The 25,395-nt window shown below is 46.0% G+C and overlaps 1 protein-coding gene and 1 long non-coding RNA gene across 9 annotated transcripts in view; one reads left to right on the top strand and one right to left on the bottom strand.

Annotated features, from left to right (window-relative positions):
• Positions 1-13,770, bottom strand: part of Znf536 (zinc finger protein 536) — a 453,564-nt gene extending 439,794 nt beyond the window's left edge. For 4 of the 8 annotated variants that reach the window (XM_036179517.1, XM_036179531.1, XM_036179471.1 and 1 more), the window contains exon 1: positions 9,386-10,180. The gene's annotated coding sequence lies outside the window, so the exon portion shown is untranslated. Of the gene's footprint in view, positions 1-8,674; positions 8,697-9,385; positions 10,181-12,459; positions 12,740-13,213 lie in introns of those variants that run through there. The other 4 variants (XM_036179480.1, XM_036179490.1, XM_036179551.1 and 1 more) reach the window with 4 other exon arrangements.
• On the top strand, positions 12,576-21,897 carry LOC118578537. Its single transcript, XR_004944270.1, has 3 exons — positions 12,576-12,773; positions 19,174-19,324; positions 20,999-21,897. It is a non-coding gene; the product is annotated as an uncharacterized LOC118578537 (long non-coding RNA).
• Positions 21,898-25,395: the final 3,498 nt, after the last annotated feature.

The following is a 25,395-nucleotide window of genomic DNA, read 5'->3' as shown; positions in this document are numbered from 1 at the left end:
CACATTGGCATTCCCCTGTCATAATCTTGGTGTCCCATCCAGTGAGGGAAAACCTGGATTTTCATCTCTGGGAGCAAGAAAATGTGTTTTAGCTGCTCACTTCTTGCATGGGTGGCTTGTCTAGAACACAGTCAATACAGGGTCAATTTATCAGTCTTGAACTCCATGTTTAGATATTAGGATTTCAAAAATCAACACACAGATGTTCACCAGCATGAAAATCAGGGGTTTGTGTGTGTGAAATTATTCATCTGGAGCCTAGAACCTACAAGATCTTTCCTGCCTTTATTCTGCTTGTGTATTGTTACTGTGTTTTGTTTTATATCATTTCTAGGGATTGAACACAGGGCCTTAAGCATGTTAGGAAAGTGAAGACGGAGCATCATCCCTGGTCCTTTTTACTTTTAAGAACCCAGCTAAGTAGCCAACCTTATGCTGACCTTGAATTTGCAATCCTCCTGTCTCAGCTTCCCCAGGAGTTAGACTAACAGACCTTGCACCTCCCACCCTGACTGAGAGCTTCCTTCTATTTCATAGCATCAAACAATAAATGAAACACATCAAACAAATGAGTAAATGAATGAATGAAAACAACTCCCTGGATCCGGAAAAAGATGAAGAACAAGACTCATATTCCCATCACAATTCTGGAAGAAAACATGCATGTTTGTGGACAGGTGCATGCATTTATACACATGTGACTTGTTATACATGTTCTATTTGGTGTGTATGGCATGTGTCTACGTATAATCACGGGTGTATGGTGTGACGTGTGTGTGTGCCTGTACACTGGGGAGGGGCACACTTGATGGCCTAGACTAAAAACCATTGTTTCATGAAGACCGCAGGCACACCCCCCACCCCAGACTCTGCTATGAACTGAGCTGACCCTTTAAGATGCGTCCTCAGAAACAGAAGAAATCAATCTGCCGATCCTTATTGATCCCCAGGTAAATAACTCGGAGGACTAGCCAGGGCCACAAAGGCAAGCAAACCACTTCTGTGGGCTCTGCAATGATCAGCACCCACAGCTATAGGTTGGGTTTATGTCCAACAGTCAACAAATTCTCGAAGGCAGGCAGTAGTGCTGCCTGGGTACTCCTTGAATAGCTGGTCTCTGGGCTTTTCTCTTTTAATCCTGCTGATGTTGTAAGAAAGAAAGAATTATCCCAAGGCTGCCAATGGGAACAGGAATGCTTGAAGATCAAAATGATGTGCTTACCAACAGCATGGAGGTGGAAGGGGTGAGCAGTGAACTCACTGACTGGCTCTGAGCTCTTTATCACTGTGTGGCACTGCTTTGGAACAAAACAAAACAAAGCAAAAATGCTTCAAGAAGCTCTTTCTCACTCTCAAACTAGATGTTTCCAGCTCAGTAACCAGAGTATCTCAATTGTAGAATGTGGAGAGATTGTGCCTAAATATTAAATTATGCAAAAATGAACTTAGAGCTAGTGATATATCAAGCAAAATACATGTACCACATAACCCTGGCCAAAAAAATTAATTAGCAAATCAAATGCACACAAAGACTTCTCCAGATTCTGTTTTTAGGAACAATGATACAGCAAGTGGGAAAATGCTCAAACTTGTCCCCTGCTCATCTAAAGGTTAACACTTGGCTGATGATTGAGATTAATGAGGGGACAGCCATAGCCCCCAGCCTAGGGGGAAAAAATTTGATTCCTTCACCTTTGAGAAGATGATGAGGGAGTCAAGATCTGTGCACACTGATGCACAAATATTCACATCTGGGTTTTGCATCAGATTCTGCTGACAGAGAAGCATTCCCATCCCAAGGACCACTACACCATGCCAAGAGCAAGAGGCAGATTCCAAACTGAATGTCCGTTGAGGGGATTGGGCGAGTGGGAACACGCCTTCTTTAGATCAATGAACAAATTATTTTATTGAAGACAGTATTAAGAAATCACACACACACACACACACACACACACACACACACACACAAATTGCATGGTTTTTATCTCTGTAATAGCATCATGAAAAGGAAAAGTTTTATTCACCACAAACACTTGTGGTCCCCAGGATCCACACAAGGACCTGATATCCTTCACCTGAACAGCCAGCTTCCAAATTCTACAAACAACAACTCACCGTGATCTAGCTCTTGCCAACCTTTTGAGATAGGATGGGAAATAAAAGGATCAAATTGCTGGAATCAGTGAGATTAAAGGGCAGACTATCAAAATGTAGCCAGCCCTTCCAGGAGAGTTTTGAACATGCTTTGTACCCTAAGATCTGCGACACATTACTCAGCCTCGTGGTTAGAGAATAAATATGCCAAATAGGCCCAGTACACACCCACCGTAAACTCCTAAAAGACAGGCCAGTCACCATTGGGTGCATCACACTGGCTAGCTGGCCACGCCCTGGCCCAACCCACTATGTAACATCACTGTGTTGTTCCCAGGGTGACAGTAGTTGCTAAGGGAGAAGATTGCTGCCTTAGCATGCTTCATCAATACACTTGTAGAAATGACAGTTGTCCCTGTCATCCTGCCTATACCATTTCTTCTGCCTCCAAAATATGCTAGAAAGAAATTATAAATAGAGTTAATATTGCAATACTCTCTCCCCTAACAAACCATACTTTAACTAAAGCTTTTTCCCAACCCCCCCCCAAAAAATACTTTCAGAATAAACGTATATGAAAAGAGTTGAAAGAGCCAAAACAGAGGAATTGGAGACTGATACAAATTTTTCTAGAAATTTAAATTTAAAAAAGGATACTCAAGAGAAAATAAGCATTAAGTTGTCAAATCAACTGCTAGAGAAAAGAATTGCAGACGGAGTGGCTGGCCTTTGCCTTGACAAACAGTGCCTTCAAAGTCTGTGAGCACTCCAGGCAAGCTGATTCCAAATACCCAGCCCTCCGAAGTGGTAAGCCAGGGCAGGATGGAGAGCAGCTCAGCTAGCCCAGCACAGAGGCCACTCTCTACCATCAGAGGTCTCAGCTGGCAGATTAAGCCCATTCTTGTCCACATGTGGTCTCTTTTCTCCTTCCCACATCCCAGAACTACCTCTCCTCAATCTTTGGGAGTTTTCTTTGGCTGTTGGTGGAGAGCTGCCACCCACCAACACTGCTCACGCCCCACCCCCAATCAGGTGGCAATGATGGCGACTGAAGTTTCTCAAGTGCTACAGAGATCAAGCATGAGTTTAATTAGCAGATCCAGCCATGTTCATCTGAGAACCAGTGTGCTCAGAGCATATCCTAGCCTGCTGAAGCGGCAGCTTGGCATCCATACACCATAGCCCCAAACCAGAACCCGGAATGGAGGGGAGGGGAGTAACTCAGGCCCTTGCCCTGTCATTCCAGACCCTCATCCGTCCTGTAGGCTTCCTACAGACCCCACTCTGGTCTTAATAATAACCTTGGCTGATTAGACTGGAAGAGGTTTTTAGAGAGAATTAAAATCTTAGAAAAATGAGTCATATTTGTCTCTCATAAACAGGAAGCTAACTTTCTAGATACGTTTAAAGACAAACTAAGCAGCAAGCCATTCAAGGAGGTGATACTTTGTATGTAGAATCTATCCAATTTGTGATCTATGAGCTGTCTCCACTGTGACCTCAGTTGATGGGAGTTTCTCCCTCATGCAAATAAATTTATAACAATGCATATGTTCACAAAACAACCATTTCAGGTTTCTGTTTTTCACTTCCATTTGAAAAGGGAATTGATAGTGCTTTGGAGGATGATTTGTACAGAAAAATGGGTAGGATGCCGGCAAGGAGAAGACCAGGAATTGCGCTAGTTGGAGCAGTTGTCTTCAAGGCTCTTGGCTGCAATAAGTTGTCATGTACTTAGTTTGCCCACTGGGAAACTGCACTCCCTTGCCTGGATGGTCAAATGGCCTGAACAAGACAATGCACCTAAAGGGTACATGCAGCACTCACAAGGACCCAACATCAAACACTGACTACAGCAGGTACTACACTGTGACCACCTCCCACCTCTAAGGTCCTTGGGGCCATCAGGCAGCAATATCTACTGAGTCATCCTCCTGAAGGCCCTACCAAAGCTGTTCCATGAACCAAAATCCCTGAGAAGCAGGAGTGCCTATAGTGGAACACCCAATCCTAACACTTGGGGGGACTCAGCCAGTGCTATATACTAAGACCTTGTCTCAAACAAATGCAAGCCAAAAGCAAAGACATGGGAATCACATTGGAGCCTTAGAAATACCAGTCATTCTAATCAAAGTTGAATGGGCAATTCTGTGATTAATCTTGATGTTTAGAGAATCCATGAATTAGCTTTTATAACCTAAATAGAGCTCTGTCTCTCTCTCTGTCTCTGTGTGTGTATGTGTCCATCTCTCTGTGAGTCTGTCTCCCTCTGTGCCTCTGTCTGTCTATCTGTCTGTCTATCTATCTACCTCTGAATCTATCTTTATCTATTTCTGAGCTGGCAGACCATCACCTTGGTGGAGGAGCCATCATCAGGAGAGAGAAGAGTAGGAATAGAATGCAGAGGACAAATCCACCTCCACCTCAGTAACCAAAGACCCAACTAAATAAGGCCCAGGTAACCAAAGCATCAGGGCCTTGGTAGAAAGCTCTCAGGTTAATATCAGCTCAGGCCTACGGTAATCATTTTTCCTGTGTCAAAACAGCATTTTTCTCATCAGAAAGCCATATACTGAGACTAGAAATGATGGGAGAGGCTTGGACACTGGGTTGCAGGCTTCCCTGTCTCACTGCCCAGGAAGCATCTGCATTGCATTGTGCCCCACCCACCTGTGGGATCCTGCACTTCGTGGACAGCGCTTACTATGGTGCCTGTGACCTTCTTGCCTTCTCTTGACAGCTCTTGTTGTAGGAGAGACAATTGAATATGAGACAGGGATATGCCTCTCAACCCTAGAGTTAACTAGGAGCATAGCAGAAGGAGCTATCCACCTCCCCTGCTCATTGCCTTGGTTTCCCTTCGTGAAACTCTGAATAAATATAGAACTTGCCTTCCTAGGGAAGTATGTAGTAAGAATTCAAAAACAAACGACTGTCATTATCCAGCCGACAGGGTGTCCAGCCTCATCACGGTGCCTGAGCAGTGTCACTTTCCGTTGCCTGGACTCCATGTGGTCCAGGAGCACAGCTCTCACCCACAGGGCCTTTTTAAAGGTATAACTGGTATTCATAAACATTGGAATTGAGCACCACATCTTGCACTGGGCAGTCTTTTATTCTTCCATGTATTCTTACACAATGAAGAAAAAGAAAAACAAAAAGAAAACCTTCCTCCTCCCAGACTCCAAAGATGCCCTCATCTTGTGCATGGCCTTAGGGGCACATAGAAACCAATCTGTATATTGCCTGTATACTTCCTGGAAATAAGGTTAAAAGTGGTCTCCATGTCCCCCTTTGGGAGGTCCAGAACAAGGCCTCATACTTGCACAATTCAGAGCATGAGCTTGAATCCCCTTCCTGGGTAATATATGAAAATGTCTAGACATTCCTGATGGTCATAATCAAGAGTGCTACTGGCTGGCATCTAGTGAGTTGAGGTTCACATGCTACTCAACATCCTGTATGACAAACACTCACAAGTAGAAAATGTACCTAGTACCAACTTTGAGAGATTTTGGTCAGCAGAAAAGGTTCCCAGGTTCCTTCAGTGGGTTCCTCTCAAGGCCTCATCCTGATAGAAACCTGCTCAATGCAGAGAGACTCCATTTCTAGGGCATCTCCAGAAAGCCTAGCATGTGTGGAAAGCTGCGTACTGTGGAGGCTCTTTAAAGTAGCTCAGACAGAGGGAGACCAAAGACCACAATGATTTTTGAAAGTGAAATCTGGAGAGTGCCTCCAACAGTCCACAGAGCCTGTCCCCTCTCTTCACTGTGCATCTCAGGGCAGACAATCGACAAAAGCCGATGGGTGCCACAGACTGGCCAGAGGAAGCCCTACTCCAGGCTCTCCTGGTGGTTTTCATCTATGTCTGCCTACATTTAGAGGACAGAATTGCCCAGGGTCCACATTCAAAGGAAAAATGCTTGTACTTTCTGATACTTTCTATAAGTCATCTGTCCATTTGACATGTGCAGGTACAAACTCACTCTTCTCTCTTACAATGAAATGGTGGTGAAAAGGAAATCATCTCAGAGCAGGTGCTTCTAGCAGGCAAAATCTTCCCACCCCCACCCCTGCACATATAGACCATACACATACCACATACACACCTACCATTACTGCAAGTGAGACCCCAGTTATAATCATCAAAAGTCACTTCCTAGCTTAGTTCTTTCTGACCCCACACATTATTGCCGTACCATTCCATGGATGCACAGAGAAACCAAGGGGAGCATGACAGCAGGCCAAAGCTTCAAGACATGAAAACCAATTCATTGCCTTGGCAGAGCCTCTCCTTGCAAAACTTTCTACAGTACTTGGCAGTCTGGCTAGCCAACTGGAGAAAGCCCCCATCCCCACATCCTATTACAGATCCAGCCATACCTTAAGCAGCTAGCCCTGAAGGGGGCATGCTATACACTGCAGAGGGCAGGTGTTGGCAGGAGGAAGAGAAGGAGAGCAAGAAGTGCTAGTTTGAACACTTTACCAAGGTGAGGACTTCGTGTGTGTGTGTGTGTGTGTGTGTGTGTGTGTGTGTGTGTTTGTGTTTACTCCAAAATGCAGCCTCTACAGCCTGAGAGATGGCATCAGGATACCAAGGGCACATGTCCTTATTTAAGACCTTACCTGGAAACATGATGAAGCTGGGCTCAGTACCCAAGGACTTCAGGTCCCAGCGGGTGATCTGAGGGTAGAGCATTTCTGTCCTCACAGCATGGCCCCAAAGTGACCTACTAGAAACTCACTTACAATTTAAATTTGCATCAAGTCTCACTTTAAATAATGTTAAGAACAAAATGCAAGCTGATATTTCAGCTTACTTAAAAGGCTTATTAAAAACACTAAATCCAAAGATCTTAAAAAGCTATAATTGTCCTCATTGAAGCTGGAAAAATAAATCTATTTTGCTTTCTTCTTTTATGCTACCCTTCTTTTAAAACAACAACAAAAAAAATTCATCTATATTCTCACAAGCATCATTGCTCTCTTTTTCCCTCCTTCCATTCAAGGCACTTTAAAAAACACCTGTGCCATTCATAGACAACTTTTGAGCAAAAGGCAGTCATGCTTGGGGAAGGCTGTTTAACTGATTTCCTGATTCTAGAGACAAGCTCATCTCGCTCCAAAAGTAAGATGGAGTTTAGACCTCACGTAAAAGGGCTTGAGGAATTTATAGGTCTGAGCTGATGGAATTTTCTTGGTTACCTACAGCAGAAGAGACAACCTGATGGGTCAGCTTTTGGATTGGAGGGCTCTGCAAATAATGTATATCCAAGCCTTCAGTGCCCAATGGGCAGATACAACTAATATAACCACATGTCTTGACCAGTTCCTATCTTCTCCCATAATGGAGGCTGTTGGCCTCTGGCTTGGACCAACCCAGCACGACAGTTGTTCCATGCGTGCCCTAAGCCTTCCATGAAGACAGCTCTGACCAGCAGTTAAATTGCTGAGTTGTAAGGATCTGAAGCCTGCTCAGAAGTTAAACACTCCAGGCATAGAACAAGATGAGTTTTCAGAGCATTGGTCCAAGAGAATGTAAATGTATTGAAAGTGTTTTTCTCCAGGTTTTACATAATTACCATTTATGTCTCCAGGAACTGTTTCCTCAACCCAGTTTAGGGTGAAAGCATTTTAAAGACTTTCTCTGCAGATGACATATGAGGCACTAACCTTTTTTCATGTGCCCAGATGTTAAGTTCATTTTCATCACATTTATGCAAATTTCATTTGAACAGTAAATCAAAGGAAATCTTAAATCATGTACACTATTTAAAAATCAACACTAAATCCAGTTTACTTGCAGATATATTACAGTTAATGAACTGAATATCATAGTCCCCTTTTCCATACAATGGCTATAGCAAGACCTGAGGTCCTCATCATGCATCACATCCACACATTGCTGTCCATTCACTATCAGAGTCCAGTGTACCCAGATTAAGGATTCTCTGTACATCAAAGTCTCCCAAAAGTTTTCCAAACTTTGTAAAATCAGAGGACCCTCAGTTCAGGAGTCTGACAATGTCTCTAGTATCTATGTTAGGCCCATCAATGCAAAACCTGGGCTCAGCCTCCGTGCTTTTGGTAGCTGACTCTTTGTTGGTCAAGTGGGGATGGTTAATTCCTAGGGCTCTGGGTCCTGTGATTGTCAGGGAGCTGGGCAGAGTGCTATCATTAACAGCAACTCAGCCAGGCTGGTAATGGTGGGATCAAGAGACATTTGCACCACTATCAGGATGACATCATAGCTAAAGCAGCCTTCAGCCAAAGCCCTATGCTCTCTCAGAGCAGAGGCCAAAGGGCTAAGGGAGGATGTGCCCCCTGCGACTGCCAGACCTGAAAGCTGAGTCCCAGGCCCCTGCCATGCAGGGTGGTGCACCTTGCCCACAGCAAGTTCCCAGGCAGGCCAGAAATGGGAAGGACAGCTGATGTCTTCTCCAAAGCAATCCACTTCCCCCTCCATCCTGCTCACAGTAAATACTACCACTAATAATAATAGATTAGATTTTTTTTTAATATTTTGAGATCGTCAAGCCATTTCCCTGACGGGGTGGAGCTGACATGTCATACTCACGGCTGCATCTCTGCTGTAGAATTTATAGCATTTCCAACCAAATTATCAATCTGTTGGTAGTGACCCTGTCTTAAGCAAAACAGCTCTCACTATGCTCTTCCAGCAATAGAAACAGGCTGAAGGGAAGGCAGGTTAGAAAGGAAGCCTTCGTGCTCTTGTTTTGGTTGCTTTTCTTCCTTTTAAAGCACAGCAAAACACGCGCGCGCACGCGCGCACACACACTCACGCAGACACACACTGAGACACAAACCTTAGAATAATAGGGGAGGTATTGGTGACAAACTGGATCCGCCGCGCACCGGTGCGCGGCAGGACTGGCAACCAACCCTGCTCACAGCTCAGCTTTCCCTGCCAGCGTCAGCGGCGGCGGCTACAGGGACCCGCCACCCTTCCAGCGAACCAGGATGCCCAACTCTCAACTGTGTCCTCAAGATTTCCTCTTCATTCTCGCCACAAGTACACTTTTGGCCCAACCACCTCACCTCACCAGAAAAGTCGAGAGAAGGTTGTAGGAGTTGTTTTGTTTTGTTTTGTTTTGTTTAGTTTTGTTTTATAAAGCAAAAGTTCTATGAACATCCAGCCGGGCAGATGCCGTGCTCCCGCCCGCTGCACGCTCACACCCGAGCCGGGCTGGGCACTTTGCCCCCACCCCACACCCCGGGCTCTGTGCCCTCACCTCAGGGCGCGCGGAGGCCACTACAGGGCACTTACTTGGCATTTGCTTTTGAGTGTGCAGGTCGTCGCGGTTTTCATTTGGGTTTTCAAACAAGTTTCAGGGAAGAAGAAGGCAAAAAAAAAAAAAAAATCCAATTATGCAAATTGACTCCGGCCTGTGAGGCGCGCGCGTTGGATCTGATGCTGCTACTGTAGGAGTTCTTGGAGCAGCCCGCCGGGCAGATTTATGGGGGCGCGTCACGGCTACGCCAGGTCCCGCCGCTGGAGCATCTCGAAGTTAATTAAAGCGGTAATGTCCACTTTCCTGGTGACCCTTCATACATGGGTTTACCATTTCACTAACACGACCCAGGATAGGACATGGGTGTGCCCCCTGCCCCTCTTCTTTCTCTCTTCTTCCTCCCCCTCTTCTGCCTTTCTCTCTCTCTCTCCCTCCTTTTTGCTCTAAGTCGCCTGCCTTGCACTCAGTGAACAATGAACAAAGATGTGAGTGATGGGGAAAGATCGCCCCCCTCCCAGCCCAAGCAGTGAGCGAGCGAAGCTGGTTTCAAAGTCAAATTCCAGTTGTTAAAAACTGGGAAAGAAAACAGTGTCTCCGTTCAAGCTTCCCTTTCCACACACATACACACGCACGCACACATATGCGCACGCACACCCCACCTCAAGTTCACCTAAACCCAGCCTGGAGACCTGGAGGGGGGCGGGTGAGGACCAAGGCCCGGGCGCGCCTGGCTGCCCACCTCGCTGAGGACACCAGGGTACAGCAGGGACTGGGAGCAATGCTCGCTCTGGCAAAGATCGCTACCCGAGCCCCTCCCAGTCTGCTCCCCCACTACTACCCTCCGGCCTCCACCCGACGTCTAAACAGAGCGGCCTGGCCCGGCGGTCCAGCTCTGACTGCCGCCGGCCGGATGCGCTCAGCAAACGCGGCCCCTGTCGGATTTCTGCTAAACTGCAGAGCGGTGGCAGTGGCTGCCTGGACAAGCGCGGAAGGAACCCAAGGCTAGCTCCGAGCGCACTCACCCCGCTTGGCCCGCTACCCCTAAAGAATGTCCCCTTGCCGCCTACCGGCGCGCACATCCGAAGCTGCACACGCACAGCATGCTCGAGCCGGGCAGGCCCGGACTGCACGTAGCCGCCGTTATTTTCCGCTCAAGTGAAAACTAAGGCGCCTGACGAATCACGTCTCCTGCGAGGCACCCGATAGACAAAACAATATCCTGCAAACAAAACCCGGCCACCGCTGCCACCCGCGCGCCAGGCCGGGACCCGCCCTGCTCCTCCCAGGCTCCAGCCCCAGGCTTCAGCCCGCGCGGACCCCCGCCTTCCAGGAGAGAACTCGGGCACTTGAGTGCGCGCTCGCCAAGAGGCGGACAGCAAGAAGGACTCACAAAACAGGAGTGAAAAATGGGGAGGGGGAGGGCACTTAACTTTCCACCTGTCCTCAGAGAAACCTTGCAAGAATTTCCTCCGAAGAGTTAAAGGGAGGAGGGGGACAAGGTCCCCCCCTCCTTCCTTCCTTTCTCTAACTTCCCCAGCTCCTATTTCACTTCTCATACCTCTATGTATGCGGAGATAATCTATATTGTAATTGTTTGCAAGATTGCAACAGATGGGAGCGTCGAGATCTGGACACTTCTACTCGTCAAAGAAAACCCTCTTCTTTATTTTTATTTTTATATTATTATATTTTTTGCCTAAAATACATCTCGAGTCCCGCCTACGACTGTTTTCCTTAATTCATCTTCAATTTAAAAAAAAAAAAATGCCTTGAAGCAAACAGAAAGACTTATTAGCGACATTCATTCTCGCTCCAGTATTGGGCTGGGCTGAGGATGACGCCCCCTCGGAAAAATCTTGCTCTTCCCAGGACTCCCCCCAGGAGCCCCCTCCCCTGGCTGCCACCTCCCCCTACACACACACACACACACACACACACACACACACACACACACACACACACTCGGTCCTACTCCTTCAATCTGATTGGCCTCGCATCTTCAGCCCGCGACTGGCCGGCTCATTTCCCTCCATAACCTGTTACTTATTTATTTATTTCTGTGTCTCAGGCCCCTGCAGGCCCCAGGGACCTGGACAGGACTGAGGCAGGTGCTGCAGGCGGCGCAGGTGTGTGCCAGGGCCTCTACGGTCCCCGGATCCCGGGTTTGCCCCTCAGGCACTTCGGCCGGGCCTTGCCCGGCGCTTGGGGCTCAGGAAGCCGATGCAAACACAAAATGGCAGGTCTTGGCGGCCCTCTACACCCGCAAGTTAGGTACCTCGTAAGCATCAGCTAACTTTGATTTAAAAAAAAAAAAAAAGGTTGTCAATTACCCTCTGTCTTCTGGGTGGAGGGCAGATAGCACCACGCACGATTGCGGTGGAGTGGCGGGGCGGGGCGGGGGGGGGGGGGGGAGCGGGGACCACCAACACCAGCAACAGCCCTGAAGCAAATGGGTGAAGTCGCTGGAGAAGTTTCCGCCGCGCACTCTCCCTTCTCTTTCCGCTCCCCCGGCCCCCCGACCCTACTGGAAAGTTTCCCCCGCCGCGAGCTGAAGCGGGTGGCGCAGGCGGGAGGCGCGGGCCGGGCCGGGTGGGCGCCAGATCCCACTGGCGCGCCGTGCGCTTAGTCCTGGAGACTCCCTTTCAAAGTAACGGTCCTGGGACTGCGGCTGCGGTGGGGAGGCGGCGGCCAGGGCGCCGGTCCCGCTCTCTGCCGAAGTTCTCCAGAGCCATTCGATGCCGGGTGGCCGCCTCTACTCGGTTTTCCTCCTCATGTTTGCTTTTTTTTTTTTTTTTTTTTTTTTTTGCCCTCCTTCCTTCTCTCTTTCCCCTTAACCCCAGCTGACAGCTTCTCTCGCCAACGTCACAACCACGGATATTTAATTAGACCATATTTTTTAATCTCGATGGGGTGAGAAGCAACCGAGTTGCAGGCCTCGCCAGGCGAGGGAGGGGGAGGGGAAGTGGGGAACCACGCCAAGAGTCCAAACTCACTTTGCCACCTCCCGGAGATCGTGGCCGCCCCCACCACCACCTGGCACCCGCGCGCCCCTCCGCCGCGTCGCCCCCCCCCCCCACCCCGGCCTCCCCACCACCTTTGTTTGCCTTACCTTAAAACATTAAAAGCGGGCGTCGGGAGCAAACTCGGGCACGTAAACCGAGCGTTGTAAAAGATTGTGTTCAATGAATAATGAAACATGTCCACATGATTGACTTGATCATTTTCCGGGGCTGAGGGGGGACGGGCGTCCAGCTCGCGCGCCTCGCTCGCCCACTCGCCAGAACCCAGCCAAATGCTCTCAGCCCAGCCCCGGCAGGGCAGGCTCGCTTTTCATCAACCTCATTTCAGAATCACCCCGTTCATTGATACTCATCATCCAACCCCGGCAGACATCCCATCCCCTGCTCGGCCTCCCCCTATCTGGTAGGTGAAATGCATTGTACCATTAAAAACGCTCTCCATTGTCGCCCTGGCGTAATTCACAGCAACTAGATAGGTCTTTCAGCATTTAGCTTTGATGAGCCGGAGACTGAACCCTTGATATAATAATCTACAAAGAATGGTGTGTGGTCGTCCATTTTTTCTCTCTGTCTAGCAACTAAGAAACCATTTAACACAGCGCAGCTTGCTTCTGACCTTGAGCTCATGTAAACACACTTATTAAAATCTATCTATTCTCCAAGAGCTACATTCTGATTGTCAGACTCGTTACGGAGACATACATCAGCCCCTTCGCTTGTCACTACTTTGCATTCCTGCCTTTAACTAAAGAATTTTTTATCCAGCCGAGAGGGAGAGAGCGATTGCCACAGAGAAGAGGAGAGAGACACGGAAAGGGGGAGAGGAAAACGCGTAATTCTTACCTGCTCCTCAAACTATTTAAAGTCTGTTTCTCTTCTGGGGTGAAAAAAAAACTCGCGGGTGAATCTCGGTGGACAGCGGGACGTGGAGAATCAGTCACAACCCGGTCGTTTAAGGGAGTCATCAGCGATCAAATGACGTTGATCCGCGCTGTAACCTTGTGGCGTATTTAATGTAAATAAGGCCGTTATGTTGCCAATCGCCGCGATACAAACACAGAGAGGTCCTCAGCCTCGCCTCCCGCGCTGCCATTAGAGGCGACTTTATTTACAGATACTATTTGGGAGATCATGATAATTCTAAAACAATACTAGTGCCAAATGATTATGAAAATATGATTTTAATTAATCACGTAGTAGGCAAGGAAATTAGCATACGGTAATTAAACTTCGAGAAAAACGTCATGCAGGTTCTCTGCCTTATGGGTCCAGAATAATCATCGCGGTGGGCTCCGAGACTTAATTACGAAACAAAATAACTTTTTTAAAGGCAACTTTGCAAGGCTGGTCCTCCAGGCGAATGTTTGAGCAAATAATATAAGCCGAGGCAACAAAGTAGGGATTTCAGGGGCTGCAGAGGTTGGGCTTCTGTGAAGCAAAGAAGGGGAGAAAGATGGGGGTGGGGGGGAGCCGAATAATGCAATTACGGATTCTCTGTCCTAGAGTTGACAAAAGCTGGTGCCTCAAAAGCCTCTTTGTTATGGGATTATATAATGATCCTGGTGTCATTATGGGTAAAAAAAAGAAAGAAAGAAAGATTCAATAATAATAATAAAAGAAGTATGCAGACACACCAACGAGCAGCTTGGTTTTTTTAAAAAAAAAGGTTGAAGTGTGGCGTTGGGTGTGCTGATAGCAAGAAGACAAGGTCTACAGAGTTGAAAATAAAGAAGATGGGGTGAGGAGAGGAGGAGGAGGAGAGAGAGAGTGAGAGAGAGAGAGAGAGAGAGAGCGAGAGAGAGAGAGAGAGAGAGAGAGAGAGAGAGAGAGAGAGAGAGAGAGAGCGAGCCTGAGAGCTGGGCCTGGGCTGTGCATGATTAAGAAGGGATGGAGAAAGATTGATTATACAAAATGCCCAGCCATTGAGACACTTAAACACAGGTAGAACAAGTTCCAGCTTGTCGGAACTAAGTCCCCTCCCCAAGATGACTAGGAGGTTTTCAACTCCAGCATCACAGTACATCAAAAGCAAAGATGTGGAGATAGCTCTCTCCAGCTGCCCACCACTTCTTCAGCGGAAGGACCCACTCAGATGCAAACAGCAGTTCTGGAGTGAGGACAAGGCTCAGAAACTTGGGAGGAGCTACTGGCATCTGGCCTGGTGGGGTGCCTGCACCAGTGCCAAGAAGCTGCTGGCAGTGGGCTCTGGTCAGTGGGCACCAGCCTGGTCACTACTGCCCATATCCTCAAAGCTGGCCCTAGGGAGAGCCAGTAGGTTTTCTTTCTCTCCTCTCCCTCTTCCTATCTCCACCCCTCCACCCCCACCTTCTCAAGAGAACCTGGAACAAATGACAAGCTAGCTCTTTGAGACTCTTAAAGACCTAAAGAATGTCAACAATGCATACACTTATGTAAGTATGTATGTATCTGTATCCCCTACAAGCCCCCCCCCCCAAAAAAAAAAAGTTTAGGAATTAAATCTGTATTCTCCAATCTGATGTGCTTAAAATTCTCTTTGGACAAAATACAAGGTTTAGGGTTTTTTCTTTCTTCTCGTGTAGGAATTATCAAGCAGTCACATCAATGATACCACTATCTCTGTGGGAGTGGAATTGGTGTTCTTTATTTCAGTTCTTCCTGGATCGACTGATTATATTCTGTGGTCTTTTGAACCTGAGACTGTAAGTCAAGTGATTCTTCATAAGTGACAGTTTGGATAAAGCAGCGAGCAGGTCGAAAGGAAGTGGCCATATGGACTCAGAGAAAAGGCTCTTTCTCGGGGATAGAATGAGGGTGGTGGTCTCTGTCTCCTTTAAACCCTGCAGCCGCCAGCATGTCTAGGCCCTGGGGGAGTCACAGAAGTGCATCCTCACTTCATCCTGAGGCCCCTGAATGTGCCCCTACCAATGGCTCAGGCACCCGCAGCCCCTGGAACACGTACATCAAAGAATGACCGCCCCTGCTTACTGGAAGGCCTGTTGGACTTCATCTGGCGGTCACTTGGAGTCGGTGGGTTTCTAAGAGGTCTGGTGAGTCTGAATCCGCTGGACAGAGCTTCCCACCACCTGAGAACCGAGACCCACAGCTTGGACCAAAAGAGCTCAGGCCGGGGCTTGCCGGCGCCCCCTGTCGGCGCCGCAGTGCTTGTCACCCCGCTCCTGCCAAGGTGGGTTCAGAGGGGAGACCTAGGTAGGCGCTTATGTTTATGCAGGAGGGATAGAAGGTAGGGTGGAAGGCAATGCGACAGTAAGCAGAGGTATTTATGTATTTATGCTGGTGAAAAATTGATCCTTAAATACATCTCATCAAAGCAGGTCTCATCAATTCCCCCACATAGGAGCCCCCTTTTTTGTTCTGTGACTTCATAATTTGTAGCATGCATTCCCAGTAGCAGTAGAAGATTACTTCTTGATGTCCTGCATGTAAACGTCTTATACCAATAGTCCACCTGCTTTGAAAGTAATCCATTTGCTCTGATGGCTGTCATTCCAAATAGCCCCAGGGTTGATGATGGTTCATGCATCTCAACTAACAACTCCTTTGAGTTGCAGCTCCTGACACAACAGCCTTCCTTTCACTTTTGTTTGTATATTTCTCTTCTTTCACCTTAACTGTCCATACAATTCTGCCTCCTGTGGTATAGTCATTGATAAAGTCATTGCTAGTGACAAAGATAGTGAAGCGCCGAAGACTTGGGGGTGGGGTGAGCCGAGGCAAAAGGTGGCTCAGGATACTCCTTGGACAAGCTGTCCCCATCTCAGTTTTCTCATATGCAAATAGATGGTCTCCAGCCACCTGCAGTGCCCCTCTGATCACTCAGAAATGGGGGATTTTAGAAGAGGGTGGCCACATTCATGAAGAAATGGCATAGACTCCAGGCAGAAGAAATATGTGCTGGTCCTGTGGATCAGATGGGAAGTTGGTCTAGACATCCATAGGGGGCCTTAGCTTTGCAGTCTCTGCTTCTTGATTTCAGCTCTTCTAGAAGTGGCCTCTTCCACCTGAGACTCTGCTTTCCTTGGTGGAAAGTCGCCTGGGCTTCCACACTGAAGTCCCCTTGCATTGATGAAGAGCTCTCTCTGCAGCTGAGGTCCTACATCTCATCTCACCCCTGCAAGACTGGAGCCCTTCAAGACAGAAGGTGATCCTCTAGTGAAAAGGCTTTGTCCACCTTGATTTTCCTGCCATGAATTGTTATTCCAAGGAAAATCTCACTCCCTCCAGTATTTTTCAAACAAGCCTTTTAAAAGTCAAAAATGCTGTTGTTCCCTCATGCTCTGGAAGGAGGAGCAGGGGTACATGGGGAAGAGGAGGAGGGGGAGAAGGAGGAGAAAGAGGAAGAGAGGAAGAGGAAAGAAGGAAAAGAGGAAGAAAAAGAAGAGAAGAGGAAGGAGTTGCACCTCTGTTCCAGCTTTACTAAGAGGGAAAAAGTTAGCACAGTAATATAACTGCCTGGAGTAGAACAGATCCTTTTTTCCAGTCACATCCCTTCCTTCCCTTCCAATCCTGAAGGCATCTGGCCTCAAGTTCTACCCAGTAAGTGCATCTCTGTTCTCTAGACATGGAATGGACCAAGACCAAGCATGTGATCTAGGCTGATCTAATCAGAGTCAATCTGGGTTCCTTTTATTTGTTTTTTTGTTTGTTTGTTTGTTTGTTTGTTTGTTTGTTTTTAATGTGCTGGTGGAGTGAGTGAGCTGCTACAGAGTTGTACCTGAGGATCCAAGCTTGTGGAGGCTCCCAAGATGAACCTGAGGATGATGCCAAGCCCAACAATGGCAGAAATGGGGAAACAGTCTGCTGGCTCTTTATGAGCCCCAAATCCACCCAGAGCTGAAGCCAAAGGTGCTTTGCACCCCAGAGAATCCCCTTTGTAAACCCAGCTTGCTTTTGGCCCTCCTGTCATGTGTGGCTCTGGTGTGCTTAGTACCTGGTAAGAACAGGAATACTCTACAATCAAGGCTGGGGCAAGGGGCAGAAAGCAAAGAGTGGCTCATCACACCATCTTCACTGAAAGAGCATCCACAGGCCTTGAAGCCTACAGGTGTGCCTTGCTTTAAACTTTACATCTGGCCCAAGAAAGATGCTTGGACTTTTGTACATTGTCTTATTTCCTGAGTTAAGAGAGATGCATGCTAGAAGCACTTCAGAGATAATATCTTTTGTAAAACAAACAGTAGGGCTCTGAAATAACCAATAAAAAGAATTCACTGGTAATTCTGCCTTTGAATGATAACACTAGGCTTTAGGTCCAAGCAAGATCAACTTGGGTGTTTTCATGATGTCCTTATATAAATTAGTCAAAGGAATCTGGGGATGGTGGTGCACCCCTTTAGTCCCAGCACTGAGGAAGCAGAGGTAGACTGATCTACGTAAATAGGAGGCCAGCCTGGCCTACTTATTGGGTTCTGGGACATCCTACATTACATAGGGAGATCCTTTCTCAAAAAAGAAGTTATTCAAAGGCTGTACTGTTATGGTTTGAATATGAAACAGGCTTCTGTTTTGAGCCCTTGGTCCCTGGATAGCTGTGCTCTTTTGGGAGATTGTGTAGCTCTTGAGAGGTGGGGGACTGGCTGGCAGCAATAACCACTAGAGCCAGGGGGCTTTAAAGATTATACCAATCCCAATCCTGGTTCTTGTGTTCAGGCTGCCCTCTGTCGAATGGTCATTGCAATGTGAGGAGCCTCTGCCACGTATTTCCACAGCCATGAACCCCATCAGGCCTCCCCCACCTCAATGGACTGAAATCTGGCCAAAATAAGTCTTTGTCCACTGAAGTCTTGTTGTATTGACACAGGGTCTCATTATGTAGTCTTGACTGTCCTGGAACTCACTATGTAGACCAGGATGTCCTAAACTCACAAGAGATCCACCTGTCTCTGCTTCATGAGTGGGATAAAAGATGTACCACCATGAACCAGCTTCCTTTAAGTTGTTTAAACAGGCTTTTTCTTTTAAAACTATAATGAGGCTAAAGTACCTAACACAGATGCAGTCACATAGAACTACTTGTGTGCAAGGCTGTGGCCTGGACCATTCTAAATGCAGCACTAGAACACCCAGGCATGTTCAAGCTGTTGGCTATAGGCCTCATGAACCCTGGGATAGCCATGTATCTAACACTGAATCATGAACCTACTCAGGACATTATGAGATTTGAAGATGACAAAATTGTGTCACAATACCAAAAGGCTGGCCATGCCTGACTGGCTCTGGAATTGACAGTAATGGCTATATCAACTCTTGAGTTGTAAGGGCAAACCCCAAACCAATCGGATTCCAGCCAATTAGTGCATCACAACACTCTGGACATTAATTCTTTTGAGACTGAACATATGACCTATACTGTCCAACCAGGTTGAGTATGGGTTATCTTCCTCACACCTTAAGTTATTGTACTTCCAAGCTAGAATGTAGCCTATGCTCTGTGTGACTGCAGAGAACCTGTGACTTGAATAGCCCTCCATCAGCTCTAGGGTGGCTGGTGAGCCTTGTCAGCAGAAGGAAATCATCATTCTCTGCCATGTGGTAGAGACCCACATACCACTTTTGCTAAGATATGTATGACTCCCATGATTCCCCAGAGCCAGTATGTAACCCACAGCAGCCACCTGTCCTTTACTCTTCCAACTTTCCCATTGTCAGCCTTGATTATTTTCTTTCTCAGACAGGGCCTCCCTTTGTAGCCAAGGCTGGTCTCAAACTTGTAATCCTCATGCCTCCGCTTGTTGAATCCTGGGATCACAGTTATTCCACTCACATTCAGCTGTTTACCTTGATTTTTTTTCTTATCTTGGAAGGAGGTGCAAAGTTTCTTACTAGAAACCAGAGAGATCAAATATTGGGAAAACCTCGCTTGCAGAGAAGATTGATGCTGGCTTTGGTTCACAAATACAGCCTGCGCCATAGGAGTGAGCAGAGTCACTGAGAACAAGCCCCAAGGACCCCTCGGTAAATTCTGACTCTAGTCACCTTCCAGCCCTCATGCCTTTGCTAAGAAACTACCAGGATGCAAATGAAAACAGCCATGTCACACTCAGGGCCTGCCTTCCCTGGGCCCTCACAGAACACAGATCCCTCCATCTCTGGTCAGTAGTGCACCAGAGTCAGAGAAGACTCATCATTGCAGACACTTGGTTAAAATCCCAATTCCACCACAGGGCTGAGATCAGTCTCCTGGAGTTAGGAAAAAAACCAAAAAGGGAAGACTTGGCTGAAGAGAGTCAGGCATGTGCTGAGGGCAAAATACCTACTGATGGCACCAGGCTGAGCTGAATTACACAGTTGATGTGGGGGACAGGTCAGAGACTCAGAGAATGGGTTTATATTCCTGCACAGCATGTCAATCTGTGTCTACATATGCACCCAAGGTTCTCATACATTCCAGTGAGCACTGTGGAGTCCCCATAGAATCTTGAAGCCTGTGCCAGGGAGGACCAAAGGATAAATGGAGCTTCTGAGAGATCAAACCCCAACCTTGGTTGGTCACTATACCCCATATCTGGTCCAGCCCCTGGCACAGTACAGGACATTAGGAAATGTCTATGGAAAGAATGAATGATAATTAACATGTAAATAATTTTTACTAGATGCTGGAGACTACTGTCTGGCTGTCAGTCTTGATTTAACCTTGGAAAATGGTGCAATGTTTATTGCTAGGACCCAAATGATCCTAAATGATCTGTGGAGTGGCAAGGCAATGTTTTACTATTCTTTAATGAATGAATAAATGAATGAGTGAGTGAATGAATATGGTACTGCTTAAAATTGGTTGATGCCACTAGGAATTAGTTGCAACTTCAAATAGTCAATGGCCATCTTCTCTAAAATAAAGTAACAGTTGACTAGCAACCAGAAGAGCAGACTCTCACCTGCATCTCATCCTTGAGCCCTTGTATCTTTTCTTCCATGCATTTTCCTCTGCAGAAAGTTTTTTCAAATACTTTGAATCATTTTTTTATGGATTCCCTGTGACTTGCTTTTGTTCTCTGACTTTGTTATTTCCCTACATCATAAGATTCTTGGAAATCATGATTTTGGGGGCCTATGTAGTGTTCTACCAAGAAGATGCTTAAGGATTTATCTAAATGATCTCTTATTATTGAAACCTTTAAATTGTTTCTTCATTCCCTTGAAAGCACTGGAGTGGTGAGAGATGTCACTGCCCACTACACCAGTACTTCCAGTACTCAGGAGGCTGAGCCAGGAGCATCACAAATTCAAGGCCAGCCTAACTAGCTCTCAAAAGAATGAAACAGAAAGTGTTGGTGTGAGCATTTACGTGGCTAAACCTGTTTATTTGCTAGGGATCTGTGACTGGATGAACTTCGGTGGTTCATTGGAAGGCTGAAGTGTTGCCCCAAAGACTACCCCAACCCTGACTTTCTCTTTCCTGCTTCTTGCCCATTACTTACCTCCCAATTCATGAATAGATGTCCCCTTAGGCAGATGCACTTACTGTACATAAGTTGTCTTTCTAGTCCTGAGGGTGGTGCAGTTTGCAACAGGGCTCTGAGGTCCCTAGTTTTACCCCTTGGGCACTGGCAATCCCCAGGGATGGAGGGGGAAAGATGGCCTTGGTTTCAAAGGAAACAATATGTCTCTTTGTTTGACTTTTTCCACCAGGCTGCCTATCTGGAGAAAGGATGTGTCCTGTCAATAAGAGAAAGGAGGCAGTCATCTCAGAAGCCTGATCCAAACCTACTTTCTACCTACTCAGAAGCTGCTGCTTAATTGGGTGGACCATGTACCTGTGATTCCAGAACTCTGGAGGTTGAGGCAGGAGGTAGCACCAGCTTGAGCTCCATCGTGAGTCTGAGATCAGTCTGCTTATGAAGAGAAACCATGTCTGAAAAGAATGAAGAGGGCTGGAGCAATGGCTCTAAGTTACAAGAGTTAGGTTACGAGAGTTCAGTTCCCAGCACTTGCATGGCAGCTCACAACTGGTTCCCCCAGCTCCAGTGGATCTGACGCCCACTTCTGCTGCACATCCATAGGGGTGGTGGGGATAACATAAATTTTAAAAAGTAAAAATTGAATGGAAGGAAGGAATACATGAGGGTCACTCCAGATTCCCCACCCCACCAGTTTCACTCCCTGGATTACCTTTGCCATTGGTGATAATTCTTGTATTGCTTTGAAAGGGAAGGGAGAAGCACCATGCAGCATGGAATGACAGAGCTCAGGTTCTATGACTGACTTTCTGAGTTCAAAGCCCAGTGTCACCATTTCAAAGCTGTATGACCTTCAGCAAGCTAACTTCACATCTGAGAATGGAACTCCCACTTCATTGGCACATTTGGAGCATGCACCTTGTGCAGTTTCCACTTGATATTCACATCAATGACAGATATGTTCCTTTATTCCACCATTAAATAGGATTGATAGTGCCCCATCCTTTTGGTTTGGCTGTTTAGACCATGGGGCTATTTGCTTCATTCAGTTTTCAGCATGCTCTTACCCACACCAAAGGATTTGTTTGCCACCTTGAGTCTCAGCTCTTTGCCTTGTTCTTTCTGCAGATAGTATCCACTTAGTCTTTTTTATTTTTAAAGACTCATTTATTTTATGTGTATGAGTGTTTACACACACACACACACACACACACACACACACACCATGTTTCATGTCTGGTTCCTGTGTAGGTCAGAGCAGGGCATCAGATTCCTAGGAACTAGAGTTATGGATGAGCTACCATGTAGATGCTAGAAACAGAACCCAGGTCCTCTGCAAGAGCAATAACTGGTCTTAACCACTGAACTATCTCTACAAAACCCCATTTAGTCATTTTTTTTAAATCAAATTAAGTACAAAGTAATAGGTTTTGTTTTGGCATTTGTGTAGACATGTGTCATTATACTTTATTTTATCATTCATCTCCTCCCAACTATTTCCCTCTTACCTCTTACTGTCCACCTCTTACTATCCCCTTCTTCCCTCCAAATCATTGCCCCCTTCTGTTTTCATGTCACATGTAGTCTATCTTTCTCTCTTCCTCCCATTCCCCAGCATTCTTTAAGATCTTTCTATGCTATTAACAGCACATTTATACCTTGAAAACCTGCACACACACACACACACACACACACACACACACACACACACACACAGTGTCTGCATATGAGAGAAAATACAGTATTTATTATTACAAATATAGCTTAATTTGCTTACTGTATTGATCTCCTCCATCCATTTTCCTAGGCACTTTATCATTTCATTCTTTACAGTAAAATTCCCTTGTCTATGTGTACCACAATTTTTTATCCATTCATCTGCTTTTGGGATCTAGACTGGCTCCACTCCCTGAACAGTGTGCCAGTAAAACAGGGCTGTGGAAGTGCCTCACTGGCATGTTGACTTAGAATCCTTTATGTGTGTACACAGGAGTGGGATAGCTGGATTGTACTGTACTTCTACTCTCAGGTTTGTTGTTGTTGTTTTTGATGAATTTCTATACTGATATCCACAGTGGCAAACCATTTTCACCCTCACCAGCATGACTAAGGGGTCCTTTCCCCCATGTCTTCAACAGTTGTGGTCATTTTCTTGATGACACACCATGTGAGGTGGATTCTCAAAGCAGGCATGTTTAGTTGCTTTGACAGTGAACCAGAGGGCCTTGTTGTGCAATAGGAAGGTTTCCACCTTTGCCTGCCCACCTCCAAGCTTCCAAATTGCCATGACTCAGGTTCATGGTGACCCCTTCATGATCTCTATAAACACAGACACCCTCTGTTACAGAGTTCATTTTATGTTGATGGTGAAAGTAGGACTAGAATTTATCATTAAACTAACCTGAGTTTTGCCCTTCTTAAACATCTTCCATAAATATCAAATTTGTTTTAACTTTCATTTCCCTGATGCCCAAGGATGTTGAACACTCCCTCAAATGTCTATTCTCTCTGTCTCTGTCTCTCTGTCTCTCTGTCTCTCTGTCTCTCTGTCTCTCTCTCTCTCTCTCTCTCTCTCTCTCTGTGTGTGTGTGTGTGTGTCTGTCTGTCTGTCTGTCTGTCTGTCTCTGTCTCTGTCTCTCTCTCCTCATTCAGTTCATTAGCCCAATGATTGATTGTATTATTTGGAGGATTTTTTGGTATTGAATTTTTGCAGTTCTTAATATGTTCTGAATAGTAATCCCAGTCTGGTGTATAACTGATGAAGTGTTTCTCCCACTCTGTAGGCCATATCCTCATTTCAGTGATGTCTTCCTTTGGTGTGCAGATTTTAATGTTATGTAACTCCATTTGTTAATTCTTGGGATTATTTTCATGCTGCTTGAGTCCTTTTCAGGAAACTCTTCCCCATGCCCATGTCTTGAAGTGTCCTGCATGTGTTCCCATAGTAGCATCAAAGTTTGGGCCTTCCATTAAGGTTGTTGCTGCATGTTGCAATGAATTTTATCAGGATAAGAACCATTTGTCTACTTTCATTTTGACACCTTTGTGGAAAATAGGTGGCTGTCACTGTGTAGGTTTATTTTTGGATCTTCTTCTATTCCATTGGTCAACATGTCTGTTTTTGTATCACTATCCTACATGTTTTGCTACTATGGTTCCGAAACTAACCTACAGAATAGAAAGGGGAGAAATACAGCTGAACATGTTCTTTGAAGCTAGCATCACTCTCTTAGGGTTTCTATTGCTGTGAAGAGACACCATGTAAGGTAACTCCTATAAAGGAGAACATTTAATTGGTGCTGGCTCACAGTTTTAGAGGTTTAATTCATTAACATAACAGGAAGCATGGCAATGTGCAGACAGACATGGTGCTGGAGAAGGAGCTGAGAGTTCTACATCCAGATTGGTAGGCAGCAGGATGTGAACTGGCTTGAGCTTCTGAGACTCCAAAGCCCATCCCTAGTGACATACTTCTAGCAAAGCCATATCTAGTCCAACAAGGCCACACCTCCTAATAGTGCCACTCCCGGTGGACCAAGTATACATGAGTCTATGGGGGTCATTCCTATTCAAACTATCACAACCACCCTACTACCAAAACCAAACAAGGACACAACAAAAAAAGAAAACTATAGGCCAGTCTCCCTAATGCACATAGACACAAAAATTCTCAGCAAAATTCTTACAGCCTGTGTTCAAGAGCACATTAAGACCAATCACCACAATCAAGTTGATTTTGTTCTAAGGGTATAAACTTGGTTCAGCATCCATAAATCAATAAATATAATTCAGCACATAACAACACTTAAGGTCAGACTACTTAATCATGTCATGATGCCTAAAAGGCCTTTAACAGTGTTCAACATACCTTTTTTTTTTTTTTTTTTTTTTTTTTTTTTGAGCTGAGGATCGAACCCAGGGCCTTGCACTTGCTAGGCAAGCACTCTACCACTGAGCTAAATCCCCAACCCTCAACATACCTTTATATAAGACTTGCTATAACTAGAAATAGAAGAACAGCTTAACATAATGAAGATTACATATGAGAAAACTCTAGTCAGCATCATGCTAAATAGGGAAGAGCTGAGATCATGTCCTCCAAAATCAGGACTGTAACTCAATACAGTACTCTCAGTCTGACCCAGAACACGAAGACGAGAGATAGAAACAAACAGGATACACACAGGAAAAGAAGAAATTTAATTATCCCTTTTGCAGATGCCATGGTTCATACTTGACCAACCCCTAAAGACTCCACCAGAATATACTGAGACATGATAATGCATTCAGCAATGTATCAGGGCACAAAAATCAGCATTCAAAAGTCAGTAGCCTTTCTACCCACCAATAAAGAACTTGCTGAGAAAGAAGTTGTGGAAAACAGTCCATTCACAGCAGCCTTACAATAACTAAAATATGTAGGAGTAAATCTAACCAAAGAAGTGAAAGACCTCTATAATAAAACCCTGAGATGGTAAAGAAAGAAATTAAAGACTTTGGGAGATGAGAAGATCTCCTGTGCTCATGTGTTGGCAGAATTAACATGAAAATGACTAAATTATTTAATGCAATCTACAGATTGTACACAATCTCTGCTAATCCTGAGGACATTCTTCACAGATCTAGAAC

This window comes from Onychomys torridus, chromosome 1 (assembly GCF_903995425.1).
Source record: "Onychomys torridus chromosome 1, mOncTor1.1, whole genome shotgun sequence".
Taxonomy (NCBI): Eukaryota; Metazoa; Chordata; class Mammalia; order Rodentia; family Cricetidae; genus Onychomys; species Onychomys torridus.
This window is presented reverse-complemented; position numbering and strand designations above follow the sequence as displayed.